Source organism: Rattus norvegicus, chromosome 18 (genome assembly GCF_021556685.1).
Source record: "Rattus norvegicus strain SHRSP/BbbUtx chromosome 18, alternate assembly SHRSP_T2T, whole genome shotgun sequence".
Lineage (NCBI taxonomy): Eukaryota > Metazoa > Chordata > Mammalia > Rodentia > Muridae > Rattus > Rattus norvegicus.
The window spans coordinates 58,254,879-58,271,536 of record NC_141551.1 but is presented as its reverse complement, the minus strand read 5'-3'; the positions used below and the strand labels follow the sequence as shown (position 1 = coordinate 58,271,536).

Sequence of the window (16,658 nt, the reverse complement as noted above, 5' to 3'; positions counted from 1 at the left end):
TGCTAGTTTCAGGTCTACTGGTCATGACTTGAGTGGTATTTCTTTTCACTTCAACCCTAGAATAACATTGGTTGGGAGCACATTACAAAGACACATTGGAGATGCCACATGCTCTGTGTATTCCTCAGAGAATACCAGAAACCAGAAGGCAGCAGGACTCCCGAGTGAATTCTCTACCTTTGTTCTACTCAGCAAAGCTTACAGAGAAAAATAGGCTTCCTCAAGACCTTTAATGCAACGGAATGAAGGTGGTGACTTCAGGCCTGACAGCAAGGCCCCTCTTACCCACGATGGGGAGAGGGCAGGGAAGTGCAGCTAAAGTCTGTCCTGTAGTCTGTCTGGTTGCCTGAGGTTTTCCTTACATTTTCATCCCGAAATGATTGCTGGGTGTGCTGAGGTTTCGTGGTGTAACTATAATGAGGACCTTCATGAGGTTGGAACGAGAGCCAGGAAAGAACATTGCTGGGTTTTTTTCTCCAGGGGAGCCCCTGGAGGCAGGAAATGAATCTGGCACCTTTGAGACCTCTTAGTTTTATAGCCCGTTCTCAGTACGCCTTGTCTCATAATCACATAGACAGGGTAGATGCACTGAGGAAAGGTCCCACCGAGTAATTGCTTAGAATGAAAGGCTTGTCATCCTGTAAGTGGTACCAGGGGAGAAAGGGGAAGGTCAGGAAGAGGCCAAAAGGGGGAAACCTCAGTTTCTTTAGCAGCCAACAAAAGAAAGCCAGAGAAGTGTCAAATGTGTGCACTGTGGGTACTCAAACGGCTAAGTAAAATTAAATCACCATTTGGGATTTTCAACAATTCACTTGTCTGGTACCCCCACACTCCCATTATTTTCCTCCTCTAGCCTCGGCAAACATGCGCACAGGCTCATAAGCCCACAGTCACTCTCCTCCCACAACATGCACACTTACACATTTCTGATTACATCCTCCCCGTCTTAGGGTTTCTACTGTGTGATAAACACCATTACCAGAAACCACGTGGAGAAGAGTTTATTTCAGCTGACACTTAAGTTAGTGCCATTCTGTCACTGAAGGAAATCAGGATGACCTCAAAGCAAGAATCTGGAGATGGGAACCAAACCAGAAGCCATGAAGGAAGGCTTGTTCCTGTGGCTTGCTCAGCTTGCTTTCTTACACACCTCAGGACCCCTTGTCTAGGGATGGCTGTACTCACAGTGAGTTGGACCCTTCTCATCAATCATTAACCAAGGAAATGCCCCACATAACTGCCTATAGGTCAGTCTAATCGAGGCATTTTCTTTCTTTCTTTCTTTCTTTCTTTCTTTCTTTCTTTCCTTCTTTCTTTCTTTTTTTCTTTTTTTTTTTTTCGGAGCTGGGGACCGAACCCAGGGCCTTGCGCTTGCTAGGCAAGTGCTCTACCACTGAGCTAAATCCCCAACCCCTTCTTTCTTTCTTTTTTAAATCAGCAATGCTACTCTTCTTCTCTTCTTCTTCTTCTTCTTCTTCTTCTTCTTCTTCTTCTTCTTCTTCTTCTTCTTCTTCTTCTTCTTCTTCTTCTTCTCCTTCTTCTTCTTCTTCTTCTCCTCCTCCTCGTCCTCCTCCTCCTCCTCCTCCTCTTCCTCTTCCTCCTCCTCCTCCTTCTCCTCCTCCTCCTCTTCCTCCTCTTCCTCTTCCTCCTCCTCCTCCTCCTTCTTTTTCTTCTTTTTGGTTATTTTGTTTATTTACATTTCAAACGTTATCTCTCTTCCCCGTTTCCTCTCCAAGAATCCCCACCCCAGCCCCCTTGCCTCCACAAGGGTGCTCCCCCAACCACTTGCCCACTCCTGCCACCCCACTGCCCTAGCATTCCCCTATGTAACTGAGATTCATCTTGCAGATCAATCTGGCTTGTGTTAAATCAACAAGAAAATAATCAGGATGCTCTGCCCCTCCTTTTTTATTGTTCCCAGATATCAATTTCATGTATGCCCCTGGTAATTTTTTTTTAAGAAATTCTGATTGTGCAGCACACCGCATTGGCATCTGTGTTCTTCCTTTAGAAGTGGATTTTGTCAACAGAGAAACAGCCCACCTCAGATGGTCTTGGCTATATTGGGGTACTTGGATTCTGAACTACATAGCAGTTCTATGGTTACAGAACAGACAATGCCCCTGCTCTCAGATTTCCTCAGTCTCCCCATATGGTCTTTTAACTTATCTCCATGTCATTCATGAGAAAGAGCACCTTCTCCTAGAGAATGAGAAGAACCTCACTGCTAACTTGCACTGCTCATCCGGTAAAGAACATTCTGTCAGCACCCGGAGAAATGTGCTGTAGTCAGTCTTTGACCTGGTCATTGGACTTCTAGGAACACATCCTCCAGCAGTAACGCACAGGTCACGAAACAGCATGTTTGCTGCATTGTTCACTAAAGTGCTGCTTACAATAACAAACAATTAGAAGCAAGCTAGCTGTCATCTACGAGAGACTGGTAGGATGAGTTACAGTACCCCTACACAATGGGTACTCTGAAGCTATAAAAACAATAGGGCGTGGTCTAAATATAGACTGGAAAGATGCCAAGAACTTCAAGGAAGATGGAAAGGCACTGATGTGTTACCAGAGCACAAGGAAATAACATATTTGTTCTTGTTTGTATAAAGTAGTGCTGAATTAATATCCAGAAACCAATGGGAGTGGGCAGGTATGGATAGGAAGTCATGGGTAAAGAGGAGTCAGGCAGGGTTCAGGAGTCAAGAGATGGGGAGGAAGCCTTTTCCATGTACATTTTTGTACTTGACTTTGGAATCGTATCAACTATACTATCTCTTCCAAAACCGTTTAAGTGAAAATTCTGAGTGAATCTCTCTCTCTCTCTCTCTCTCTCTCTCTCTCTCTCTCTCTCTCTCTCCCTCCCCCCCCCTCTCTCTCTCACACACACACAGGAGAAAGAGAGAGAGAGAGAGAGAGAGAGAGAGAGAGAGAGAGAGATTGAGTATTGACATATAAACTGGTAACTTTTCATTGATTAGAGTCAAGATCTAATGCCCAGAAAGTACAGAACAAAATCATCAGTGACTACTCTAAAGTTGAGAGTAAATATTTTTCTTTGCTGGGGATTCACATATTCTATGTTGTGCATAAGGAAAATAAGTAACAAAAATAGAATTAGGATTCATGGGAAGTTTTAGAGTCCAAGGAGCTTACAAACCAATTCTCCTATTCATTTCTCTTTCAGATAAGAAAGTTCAGGTTCAGATATTGCTAAGCTTTCACAAGTCACCCTATTCAAGGCAGACCCATCCCTGGAACACTATGTGCCTGGCCCTAGGTCGAAACTGCACTTGGTCCTTGCTCCTCTGGCAGCACTGCAATGGACAGACCGTAAGGCTAGCCTCAAATGCTTGTAGCTCTAAATCAGAGACCCTCTGGGGAGAAACCAGGCAAGGAACCGAGATTGTCTTACCCACAAGACGTAAAGAGACTTCTGATAAAAAGGGAATCTTAATATAGTTTCTTGGAGAGAGACCATCTGTTCCCAATCTTTAGAGAAGAGGGAATGAGAATTTATGCTACAATATGAAGCATGAGATAAAAAGAGGAAATTCCTAATTTGTCTGGTTACAGACCAATATACTATCAAAGCAGACCACTGTGACTGTCTCTGGGCTTGTAAGAAGAGATTGTCATGAAGATTTTTAACTAAGGCATCAGCACTTACCTCTGTGTCTTTTACATGCTGTCCCCCATCCCCCGTGGGCTGTGTTTATGTTTTCTTTTCCTTGAAGAACAACAGGGCACCTGTGGTGAGAAAAGCCTTTGCCTCCTCATGTTCCCTAGGTGCTTGGAGGATAAAGCACAGACCACTGCAGACATCGAGGAAGGGGGGGGGGGGTCTATAGCCATGCTTGCCTCGGTCTTCATACTGTCCTTCGCATTGGAAGTATGAAACAAACAGACCATGGGCATGAACCTGACAAGAAGAGCATACCATTAACCTTCAAGAAATGCTGTGTCCCCTGGTTGATCAAAATGTGTGATATCTCCCTTGTGGCACACACTGGTGCAGGTGTGAAAACCTCTCTTGTCATGTAGAAAAGCCACATGCAGGAAGAGGGTGGCAGTACTGTGTGACAATAGACTTCCCACACATCCTCTGTCACGATTTTCCTCTTCTGATTAAAAGTGAAGCCCTTGAAACTCCAGGGCAGAAAGTGATGGTAAGAGGAAAAGAAGAATGGAGGGTCGAGCCATTGACCTGTTCAGAGAAGAGCCTCTGAACAGCAACTCACCAACCAGCAACTCACACTAATTATCCACCCTGGAGGCCAGCAAGCTGTACTCTGGGCAGACCATCAGAAATTAAAGACACAAATGTTAGGGACAATGCTCTGGTGTTGTCCTCTTTAGAGGAGCATGAACAGATATTCCTTCCTATGCCCCAGTGTAGACACTGAAACCGCTGCCATTTTCTATCCTTGGTGAAGTATCATGAGATAGCCCATGCAGCATGATAGCCCATGCAGAAAGGTTCTGCTATGTTTGTTGAATAAATTAGTGACCTTTAGACTAGCACCTTTATTGACAATACGGAAGATTGTGACTAATTATCTTATGATCAATCTACCTTGCTTACTATATATTAAATGCGTGTTAAAATTGAGCCAGATATTCCTTTTCCTGTGGATCATTTCTTATAAAATATTTAGCTAAGGGTGTTGCTATTATTTTAATTGGCATGAACATCTATCTATCTATCTATCTATCTATCTATCTATCTATCTATCTATCTATCTTTCTCTCTGTCTCTCTCTGTCTCTCTGTCTCTGTCTCTGTCTCTGTCTCTGTCTCTCTCTCTCTCTCTGTGTGTGTGTGTGTGTGTGTGTGTGTATGCGTGTACATGCATGCATTTGTCTTCCTACTACCTCTCAAGTAGATGGAAGAGTAAACGTTTTTTTGGGACTTGGTTGTCTCTGCCTCATGGCCTCACAATCATGTGGTGGCCTCCTGGGAAACCCACTCTTAGTCACTGTCTTTGATGCTCCAGCAGTTCACAAATCATGAGCCTTTCTTGGTTTTGGCTTTAAGGCAGCTTCACTTAATATTCAACATATGAATCTTGTGCTGAGTAATCGTATTGGTTGTGAAGTCTCTGTCCTAATCCCTTGAGGTTCCCCTCTTTCATGAAGGCTCTATTTACAGAAAAAGTCACATTTAAGTTCCCACAGCACATTGTTTTTTTAAATTAATTAATTATTTTGTTTACTTATATCCCAAATATTGTCCCCAGACACCCTTACAGTGTTCTTCCCCCTACACCCTTCACCTATGAGAGGGTGGCTCTCGTGGGTATCCCCCCACCCTGCAGCATCACATCTCTACAGGATTAGGTGCACCACCTCCCACTGAGGCCAGACAAGGCAGGCCTCTGCTACATAAGTGTTGCGGGCCTCGACCAGCCTGTGTATTGTCTTTAATTAGTAGCTTAGTCACTGGGGGCTCTGAGGGGTCCAGGTTAGTTGACACTGTTGATCTTCCTATGGGGTTGCCGTCCTCTTCAGCTCAGTCCTTCCCACAACTCTTTCATAGGGCTCCCCTATCTCTGTCCAATGCTTGGCTCTGAGCATCTGCATCTGTCTCAGTCAGCTGCTGGTAGAGCCTCTCAGAGGCCTGCTAGGTAGGCTCCTTCCTGTCTGCAAGCACGATGCAGCATCAGTAATCATGTCAGGAGTTGAGCACATCGTTTTTAAGACAAGTTCAAAGATATTCATTCCTCAACATCCTCTCTTAATGATGAATAAGTAAACAATTATTTTGAAATGGATGGTAAGTGGATGGAAGGAAAGAAGATATATATATATGTACATATATATATATATATATATATATATATATATATATATATGAACTGATAGACAAATACATTGTGGGTAGGCGGTAGATAAATGTTTTAGATACACAGATACACAGATGCATAGATACACAGTTGGTACTTGGGAGGATAGAGAGATGGATAGAATTTAAACAAATGGTTGCTGGTGGATAGAAGACTACAGAGTTGAATTCCGATATCTGTTGGCCTATATATCTATTCATCCAAAAAAAATCCCATAATTCTTATGGGTTTTGTCCTAGTTAATTTACTGGTGTTGCAAAGAGGCACCACTACCAAAGCAACTTATAAAAGAAAGATTTTATTGGGCGCCTGCTTATAATTTTAGAGGGTTAGTCCACAATGACCACAGTAGGAAGCATGGCAGCAAGCAGGCAGACATGGTGCTGGGGCAGTGGCTGAGAACTTATGTGTTGTGACAGCAATCACTAGGCAGAGAGAGGAGGGGGGAGGGAGAGAGGAGGGAGAGAGAGGGAGGAAGAGAGAGGGAGGGAGGGGGAGTGAAAGGGAGAAGTAACTAGGATGGTGAGGGCTTTCAAAACTTCAAAGCCCACACCCAGGGACCTACCTCCTCCAATGAGAGCACACTTCTGAGTCATTTCCAATGGGTTCCACCAGCCAGAAACAAAACATTCAGCTCTATGGGAGCCATTCTTATTCGAACCACCTCAAGCCTCTAGTAGTGTGTCTCAGAAGTTTAGAGCTTGGAAAAGTGGCCTTTCAATTACCAGCCATGTTCTCCTGCCAACATTCCAAAATCCTTATTGAGTCAGTTCAACTCTCTAGGCAAGAGCTAAACCATTTTCTTATAAATATGTAACTATTTTCTTATAAATATGTAATTATTAGAAAAAAATAAATTATGGAAGGGTCTTATGCAATATTTGTCTTCTTCGTTTAGAAAAATCCAAAATTTTTATTTCGAAATCTAGTTTTCGTTTTACAACCGTGTTGTTTGAGGTGATATTTTCACAGAAAGTTCAACTGTTTTCTTTATATTTTCCCTCTGTCATATCATAGGCATCTTGCTGGCTTTTCTATTGTATAAACATCGTCTGCTTCACGCCCTTCGTGACTGGCTCGTGATTGGTTTAGAGAGCATGTGCCTGCACCGAGCAAGCAGCAGCCGAGGTTAGAATGACATTTGTTCATGCCGGCAGCAAGCCCAGCAAGTTGGCAGGGGCCCCTCTGCAATAAAATATTAATAATAATAAAAAACAGCCTTTTTATCATCTGAGGTATTTGTAGCAGATTCTCTGAGTAACTTTCTTCATTCCCTCATTCATTCATGTTGTGTGGAATATATTGGATTCCATCTTCTCACAGCCCTGTGGGGAGACATTGTGATGGCTTCCCTCCAGCAAGCCTTGGCAGTCTCCAGCTATACACTGTTACTTGATTAAGGATTTGGCGTGGAAGCTAAGGTAAGTCTTTTTATGGCTTTATCCAAAATGGGATTCCTAATGAATGACATACTCCCTAAAGAATGTTTCCAGCGTGGCTGTCCTAAAGCATTTTGGGGGGTAGAAATTTCACATTTTGCCCACTTATTTTATTCAGTGGGTTTACAGAATACCCCAGGACTTCCTGAGACTTTGGCCTCCTAGATGGGAGGATGGTAAGGAGCCTAGAAGTTCTCTGACAAGCAGAGAGAAGTGCTGTAGGCATATAGCAACAGATTAGAGAACAAGGAATGTAAGGAACGGAACTTCTATCATCTTCTATTCCTTTCTTCTTCATCATCCCACCCTGATTTTAGTATCAGCTAGAATGATGAGAAGACTATAGGAAAACTGATGCAAACATCTCTGGTATGGCCGTAAGGAAAACCAAAGACCCCTAAGGGAAGTGGAGAGATTATAGTGATGGAAAACGTACTTGAGTTGTCTGGCAGGATGTAATCATTGTAGGGACTAGGCCATTCCAAGCGGCTGTTGTCATTCAGTGGCTTGAGTCAGGTTCACTCCTTACAGAACTTTTCCTGGGAAGTCACTTCTGGCCGATCCAGCAATACCAGCTTCCATTCTTGGCTTGAGAGTCAAATCAACTGCTGCAATTTTCCTTCCAAACCTACCTTCCTTCACATTGTCCAAAATATCTCCCCAGCTCCACAAGATCCCAGCTCCCAGCAGTCAGGCGCTAGCAATATGGGATGCCATCTTTATGGCTGAGGATTATGTTTCCTTCTACAGATGAAGTTTTGGTGGGGACATCTGGGATGAATTTGCCTACAACAGCAGAGTGCTCAAAGGCATTTATTTCAGAGGAGCTACGAAGCCCTCAATACAGAATATTTCTGAGTGGATATATATTTATCAGCTTTAAGTTTCTGCAATGAGATGCACAAGGCTAATGAACTTATAAAAGGAAAATGTTCCCTTAGCTCACAGGTTTGCAGGTACCAATAACATGGCACTGGAAATGGTCCTCTGGCTGTACGAACATGGTAGTGGGTTTGTACATGTCTGGAAGAGCTTTGTGATGTTTATCGTGGACTGTCAACTGGACTGGATTGAGATATGCTAAATAGTAAGACATACCTGTACCTGTGAGAGTGTTTACAGAGATGATTACACCACAAGGGCTCTGTCCTAATCATTTGCTTAATTCATTGATAGATTCAAAATCCAAATAGACTATTGGTAGGTGATGGAACTATGGAGGGTGGGGCTTCTTTGTAGCATCACCAAGATGTGTTCTTAGAAATCAGACTTGTGTTAAAACCCTTCTTGTTACTTCTTTACATTTTCTGACTGCCAGGAAGTGAAAACTTGGCTTTACCGCAGCCTCTGCCAAGATGTTCTGCTCTACCACGGCTTCGAAACAATGGAGCCAGCTGACCATGGGTTGACACATCTTTAATTGTGAGTCTTTCCTTAAGTTGTTTATCTTAGGCATTTGCCACAACCATGAAGGGCCCAGCAAATGTAGCCTTACATTATCCAGTAGAGGGCTAGGAAAGAAAGGGAGGGAGGGAAGGAAGAGCAGAGGAAGTGGGGAAGGAGGGAGGGAGGGAGGGAGGGAGGGAGGAAGAAAGAGAGGAGAGAAGACAGGGAAGGGAGAGAGAGAGATAGAGAGAGAGGGAGAGAGAGAGAGAGAGAGAGAGAATGAATGAATGAATGAATGAATTAGGGTCTTACAATATCTCTCTTCATAGTCACTGTCTCTCCTTTGCCAAATGGAGCCACACAGAGGCCCTTAAAAGAGCCAGTCCCTCCCTCTCCTCACATAGCCCAGGGATGAGCATTCAGGAATACTGGGGGGGCAGGAATAGGACTTGGCTTCCTTTGCCTATAGTTCTAATAATTCCACAGGCTCTTCTATATCTTTCCCAGCTTTGGTTTGATATACCAGCAACTATATCGTCTCGGCAGGGAGAAGAGAGACCCGGGTCAGGGAGACTAGGACTTATGGTGTCAGACAGTTTTGATGAACAAGTCGGAGTCTGCGTAGTGTTATATGATGTCAGCTCAAGTTAAATCATGTGGGTGGATGGATGGAAGGCGAGAGGTGAGTCTTATGTGTAGACCTCACACGCTGGAGCATGGGATGAGGACCATCCTATCCTATCTCATCTAGGGGCTTGATGCTCTCTACTTACCAGGTTCTTTCAAACTCCAATCTTCCTTATTTAGCGTTGTCTACTCTGCAGAAACTTCTCCTTTTCCATTTCGATGGAGCTTTCCATCATGAAAGCGCCAACATATTGAAGACTTTGGGAAACTCTGGGTATAAGACATGGGAATGTTTAGACACATACACCAAATAACAAAAGAAAACATTGTAATTATTAAGCTGTGGGTAACCAGTCCTGCAGTGGGCAGAGAGGGGTTCTAGATGAGGGAGAAGGAGTCTGGGTTCTCTCTCTCTCTCTCTCTCTCTCTCTCTCTCTCTCTCTCTCTCTCTCTCTCTTTCTCTCTCTCTCTCTCTCTCTCTTCTTTGTGACTAGCTGGGAACATGTGGCAGCTCTGGGCCATTTCCCCTTTGCTACTCCATCTCCATCCCCCAACCCTGTTCTCTTTCACAGCACAAGCCATTGGACAGCCACTTTGCCAACCTGTTTAAGTGAGCCGTAGATATCAAAGACCAGGGCACAGCCTTGCAAGGAAAGGCTTTAGCCAGAGTGTGCCTAGGGCGGAGAGACAGAGCTAAATGACTGGACATTAGCAAGCAGACTGTGTTCAGGGAGCTCCAAAGCATTCTGTGCAAAGTCAGCCTCCTTAGGGCTATGACTTGAGCCTCAAAGACTTTCTCAGGACCTTTCTACAATGTTCTCAACTCTCCAATTCAAACTGACTTCGACTTATTGGCAACTTTTACTTAAGGAGAAAAAGGAAATGCTAATTAGCCTTTTAACTCTGATGCCCATAACCGTGGCTCCAGTTGGCCTACTGCCTTGTCCTGTTGGCCCTGCTGAATTGGAGACTCCAAGAGTGGAGGGAGTCTAGACTTCATGTCAGTCAGTCACTTCCTATAGACTGACAAACCACAGCCTGCCTCTAGGGACAAAGGATTTTGCCCCTAGGACTCCCCCTCCCCCGAGACAGGGTGGGGTATCTTTAGATCCTGTCTCCCACTGCACCTTTCTTAGCCGCATCCCTTTCATTTTGCCTATGTTGTTATATGGTCACAGTGGTCCCCTTTGGGTGAGTCTTTTCCTGTAGTGTGGACCGCACTCAGCCCCGAGGTCACCCATATTCTCTGCATACAGTTTAATGATGAGTCTTGACGGGAAGATGCTGCGGTTTGCAAAACCTCACCCGCAGCAGCTCTGCCCTTCTTGGAAAACCTTCTCCCCCAGCCCTTAAAAGTGTCCGGTGATGGTGCCCAGATGCTCCGAACGAACGCAGCCCAGACTTTGAGCCCTTGAGGCTGAGCAGCAAGTCGTGCTGGCCTCTAATGAGGCCAGGCAGCCCGGGACAGAACTGTCTTTGCAGAATTGCCTGGAGCCTGAAGAGAGTCGCTGGAATTCAGACACGTGACACAGCACTAGGGAGCTGATTGGAACGGGGTGTCCATGTGGTTCACAGAAAAATATGTGTAGGAAAACAGTGTTTGGAAGTTCCCCGGAGGGGTAAACAAGCCAGGAGAAATCAAACACAGCAATCCAGGGGCGCTTCCCAGGAAAAGCCGCTGGGTGCACATTCTTCTCCATGTTTTTTCCTATTCTGCACTTAGCAGTTTACCCGCCAGAGGCTGGGCAGGTCTCCACACTGACTAAATAGCAAGTTCCCGACGGTAGTTTACACGGAGTTTAATCTTTTCAAGTAATCTTATTTTTAATAGCATATTTGATTAATTCACTAGGAACTTCATACATGCTCGCAGTGTAGCTCTTTCCTCCTTCGCCTCCTCACAGATCCACCCCTCCCAACTTCTCGTCCTTCATTTTGTTTTTAATAATCGGCTGAGTCCGATGTTTGCTGTTTATATGCTCACAGGTATGGGACCATCCACTGGAGCAGCCAACCTACCAGAGGACCAGTCCTCGTGAGAAGACTGACTCTCAGTATTTCCTCAGTTAGGGGTGGGAGCTGATGATCCCCTCCCCCATCCATGCTGACTTGATCTTGGGCAGGTCTTACTTAACCAGGCAACCAGAGTAACTGTGTTCCTGTCCCAGGTCCCCAAGCCTTTGCAGGGAAGGAAGCACAGATGTCCAGATCGTGCCACAGGTACACTCTGCACTCTAACCAGTTGTGAGCGTCTATGTAAACCACCATCCAACAGCACACAGCACGAAGAAACTTTTCTAAAGAGATTTGGGTCTTGTGCTAATCGACCGGTATAGGAGACACAGGTTAGATAGAGCACAGTTTGACATGTAGAGTCCATTTAGCAGAATAAAAACAATAGGTCCATTCCTGGGGCCTACGGACTTCCAAGAAATTTGTCCTTGGCTAGATTTATAGCGCCACATATCTGATTCCTCCTGCAGAATAGGCCTTAAATTCAAGCAGAAACCGGTTGCTACCTCTCTAACCTTGGCACCACTACTGCAGGCATGTACATATCCTGTCATGTGGGTCATTATTATAATTCACAGGATTCACAACCGAATTAGACTCTTGACTCCATCCCCACCCACCTACGCACACCCAGTGCTACTGTGAAAGTTAGCCAGGAGGAGGAGGCTTCCTACTTCCTAATCGATAATGAATTTATTTCCTCTTTTCCTGTGACTAGAGTGTGTGGTGTCTTTGGTGATAGGGTCTTCCCATCAAGTTCTGATGAGTTTAATTTATTGTTAAACTAAGCTAGCTGGATGTGATGCCAAAAACTTGGAAGCTCAGCATTCAATCAGTAGACAGGAGAGCTGGGTCATGAGTTTGAGGTAACCTGAACTACATAGTAAATTCAAGTTCAGCTTAGTCTACACAGTAAGACCCTGTTTTGAAAAAGGAGCCCCCCTAAAAAAATACCAAAATACCTAAGCTACTAACAATCTGACAAATTATGACATTTAAAATTGCCAGAAGAAACATCAAACAAACAAAAATAGACCAGTAGATAGACAAAAAAAAAAAAAAACTTCCACAGTCTCCCAAACCAGATTCACCAGCTGAGTGCCAAGTGTTCAGTATGAACCTTTGGGAGGCATTTTATATTCAAACTGCAATAGAAGCCTAGCATCTTTTATTCTTCTTCAATGCTACTGCAGCCTGTTCAAACTCTCACCAGTACACCCTAAGATCATGACATAGTGCCCAGCTGCCGGGGATAGGGCTTGGGTGTAAGCAGTATAGGCTAGCTAGTCCTCCATCCCAGGTCCCCCTGCTTCTTAACTGAATACACAATGTATTCAACCAGCTCCTGTTCCTCTTGCTATAGCTCAGAGCTTCTCATACTCCCATGGTGACTCGACCTGATGGACTGTGTCTCCTCCGACTGCAAGCCAAGAATAAAACCATCCTCCTCAAAGCTGCTTCCGCCAGTCAGTCCATTAGCCACGGTAACCAGGAAAGGAAGTAAGACAATTTCAAGTGGAGGTTATAAAAAGTCAAGCTACATTTTTCCCTGAAGGGGAATAGACCCAGGTTCCTGATCCCTAAGCTTGTGTGTCATTTCTTAGGCCAGCTGACCACCACCCAGCTCCAAGCTTTTCGAAGTAAGTCCTTGAGGTAATTTGAGCAAGAAGGACTTTCCAAGAGACCCTAAAGGGTTCCTTCTAGAGAGTTATCTGCCTGTTGTAATTTTCCTTGTACAACCATTCTATTTTGACTAGAGTAATTCTATGGGATGCTGGGAGATATAGACTCTCCTGGGTAAATCGCTTGCCCAGAAAAGACTCCAGAGGTTCTATTACTACGAGAATAAAACCATCATGGACTCTGGGGGAATGACCGGAAGTCTCTGCCATGCTCTCTTACTTCACATAAGTAGAAATGATGAGGTCAAATTAGTCCAGCCTCTTTGCATAGAGATGGAGACTGGCTCCTTCCTGGGAAACACTCGCTGCTGGTGTTTCTCAGGCTAATTTCAAATGCACTAATCATTGGACTAGATCTCTATGGCTCTGGCAGCAGACACTGAAGCGCTGCTCTGGTCTCATTTGGCTTTCCCGTCAGCTGAGCTATTTCTGTTGCAGCCGAGATAAGGGTAGCCATGGTCACTTGTCCCAGGTATCCTAAGTCACACTTGACCGAACCAGTGGCATAGCTTTTTGCCTTGCTTTTTCAGGGTCTTTTAGAGAACAGATACTCTTCATGAGGACTTAATCATAAGTTGTGAGGACTGTGAGGAAATGATCCCCGCCCCATTTCTATGTATTGTTTAGACATAGACGCATGTTGGCTCAGTGTCGGCGCTGGAAAGCTCCATGCATTTGGGGTTACTATTTGGCAGTGATTGCCCTTGGCAGCTCTAAATTGAGACAGAGCATCTCCTTGGTTGAGTAAGAGTTATTTTCTCCCTTTCCAGTGGTAAATGCTTTTCTCCTTTTTTTCCAGTGGCATGCTTTTTGGGGGGCTTTGATTCCCTTCTGTTAATCCTCAATTTCTTATCAAGTCTTGTTAGACACTATACCCCATAGTTAGACACCAGGGGCAGCATCACACCAGCCCCACAGAGCACGGTAGCGTCACAGCACTGAAGACTTTGCACCCAAGTAGGAGTGAATCTGGAAGATACTAGTCTGTGAGCTCAGCTGATAGGCATTCCATGCCTACCTGATACGATAAAGGCTCCCACCAGAAGTTCCGAAGCCTCCAAATCCCAGGAAGTCCAGCAGGAGCCTGTTTATTCTCTCCCATCGCTTGCAACAGCTGAGTGCTGTCCTTCCCTCTGGACAACTCCCTCCACAATCTCTTCAGTTCTACAGTCAGTAGTGGATTTCATTAAACAAAATTCTACCTTAATGGCAATAACCACCCTGATGGGTTACTGACCTTTCTTCTGTTGCGTTTCCTCATAGCCATATCTTCCCTGTGGATTGCCCTCCAGGGCACACTCTCCGTGTTCACAAAGGACTCCATTCTAGGACCCACTTTAATTCCGTGAGATCCACTCCCACCTTGGGTTATTTTTGTTTGTTTGTTTGTTTATTTTGTTTTGTTTTTTTTGAGTTTGCCGGCTTGGTTGTTGGTTGCATTGGTTTCCATGTCTATGTGATTCATCAGGAGATATTAGAGAAATGTGTCAGATGTTAGAAATACACTGTGAACTTTCAACACACACACATACACACACACACAGGCACACATATATAGACACACATGGACACACACATGGACACACACACTTGCACACTTGTATATATACACACACAGAGACACACATGCATACACCCAGGCTCCTGGTAGACAGACTCTGCCACGGACCCTTTGAGAAGGTAATAAGCATGTTTCCAAGATGCTAAAGTAGGAGCCCTAGAGGGAGAGATGGAGAAGATGAGATTTCGTGGCTAACTGGATTCATTTTTTATTTTTAAGGGCTGTCACTTCATAAATACGATTTCATAAGAGTAAATGTTACTGATATCATTCATCCTGATTACTATGCATTCACTGTTAGTGGAGCTTCTTACGAAACCATCAATGTGTTTGTATTAGTTGATTCTGTCTGTTCTGTGATAATACAGTTGATCCTGCCTATTACTCAGACTTTGGGACTTACCCAGGATTTCACAGCTCATAAATGACAGAGCATGATCTCAGCCCAGCCTTATCTTGCTCACAGGCTCTGCTCTAATCTCTTAGCTTTTTTATTTTTTATTTGGATGCATTGGGCCCACTTGCTCTATTGGAGAATCACTGGCTCATGAAGACAAGGGCCCAGATCAGTTCTGGCTAAGCATAATACATCTTTTCTCTTCCATTGCTCTCCTCTCTGATCAACAGCTATGGCTAATGAGTCATCTCTGGTAATGAGACAAACCGTGTACTACTCTTTACTCTTAACCAGTGCCCAGTTTAAGCATGCAGAGGATTTAAAATAATATTTCATTATCGTTGTCTTTGTTTTTGCACTATTCATGTTAGAACATCAGTGCTCCTATCTGACCAGCAATCCCAACCCTGTATGTGTAAGGATGGCAGACCTACTCCGTATGCTACATGCCTAACTGTACTTTTCATGGACTTTGCCAAATTATTTGTCTCTCATAGTTATTTGTGCCTAGGCTCCTAGGTGCAAGGTTACATTGACACTAGTTATGATTTTTCCACAATCCAGAGTCCCAGGAGATTGGAGACACAGCTGTTTTGTTATGGAATGCCTTTTGCAGTCACGCATCCTGCCTCCTGTCCTCCTTGCATGTGGTCTATTAGGCTGACATTCCTGTGTTAATACATTTTCTGTTGCTATAACAAAGCAGCCTGAAGCTGAGTACCTTTATAAAGAGGAAAGGTTTATTTATCTCATAAATGAGAGTTCATGATCAAGTGCCCCCTCAGATCAGCTTCCAGCAAGGCATCCCTGGCTGGGTCACAAATGGGAGAAAATGGTAAGTGACTTGCAGAAGATGTCACAGGCTTCATCTTACAAAAATCCATTCTTAAAAGAACTAGCTCATCCCAGGAGAAAAATATGAAACCTTGCCCTATTCTACACATCTAAGAATGCTAGCCCTCCCCAGACTCCACACCTTGAAATAAAAGTCTCCATCTTTTAAAGTCCCTCCAACTTCTAACAAGGTCACCAAGCTGCCAGCTCATGAGCCCTTGGAGGACATACTCAAACCTCCCCAAACCATAGCAACCCAAGAAGGCCATTCTGAGATAAGCTGACTGCTGGTCACCAGTGTGGATCAACTTCTGGGCAAGAGCTCATGCTGTGCCTTTTGAAATTGCCATTCAGGGTTAAGCGCAGAGCTAAAGCTTTGGTCACATTTCTACACTGTGTTTTACAGGAAACTAAAACAGTGGGGAAAAGGGAAGGCAGAGCCTGTCTTCTGGAGTAGCAGCTAAGGCACAGGGCATGGAAGTACAAGATTAGCAGCAAGAATGCGGATTTGAATCTGCATACTCTCAACTCCCTTCTCTCCACAGAAAGAAGAAAATAGAAGCGCTGGCCAGGTTTTGTGAAATACAGCACGCACACAGAGATGTCAGGACGGATCTTACTGGAGATGAATATCTAAGCAACAGTTCAAACGCTATTGACTTAACAGGAACCAACTGTGCTTTTTATGAACAAACCTAAATCAGAACAGAAACTTCAGGGCTAACTTTGAAAAGAGGCCCCCAGACCTCTTTCTGTGACTGAGCCCCCCACGCTTCTGCATGTGTAGCCTGCCTGGCCAGTTCCTTTCTGTGAAGTCTGTTTGTTCCACAATGCAGCAGCAATCACTGAGTGACAGGCTTGAGTCAGAGGA

General features: G+C 44.4%; 1 protein-coding gene across 1 annotated transcript in view; it reads left to right on the top strand.

Annotated features, from left to right (window-relative positions):
• Positions 1–7,108: 7,108 nt before the first annotated feature.
• Spink13 (serine peptidase inhibitor Kazal type 13) overlaps positions 7,109–16,658 on the top strand; it is a 141,547-nt gene continuing 131,997 nt past the window's right edge. Inside the window, exon 1 of the mRNA NM_001109539.1 lies at positions 7,109–7,269. The gene's annotated coding sequence lies outside the window, so the exon portion shown is untranslated. The remainder of the gene's footprint in view (positions 7,270–16,658) is intronic.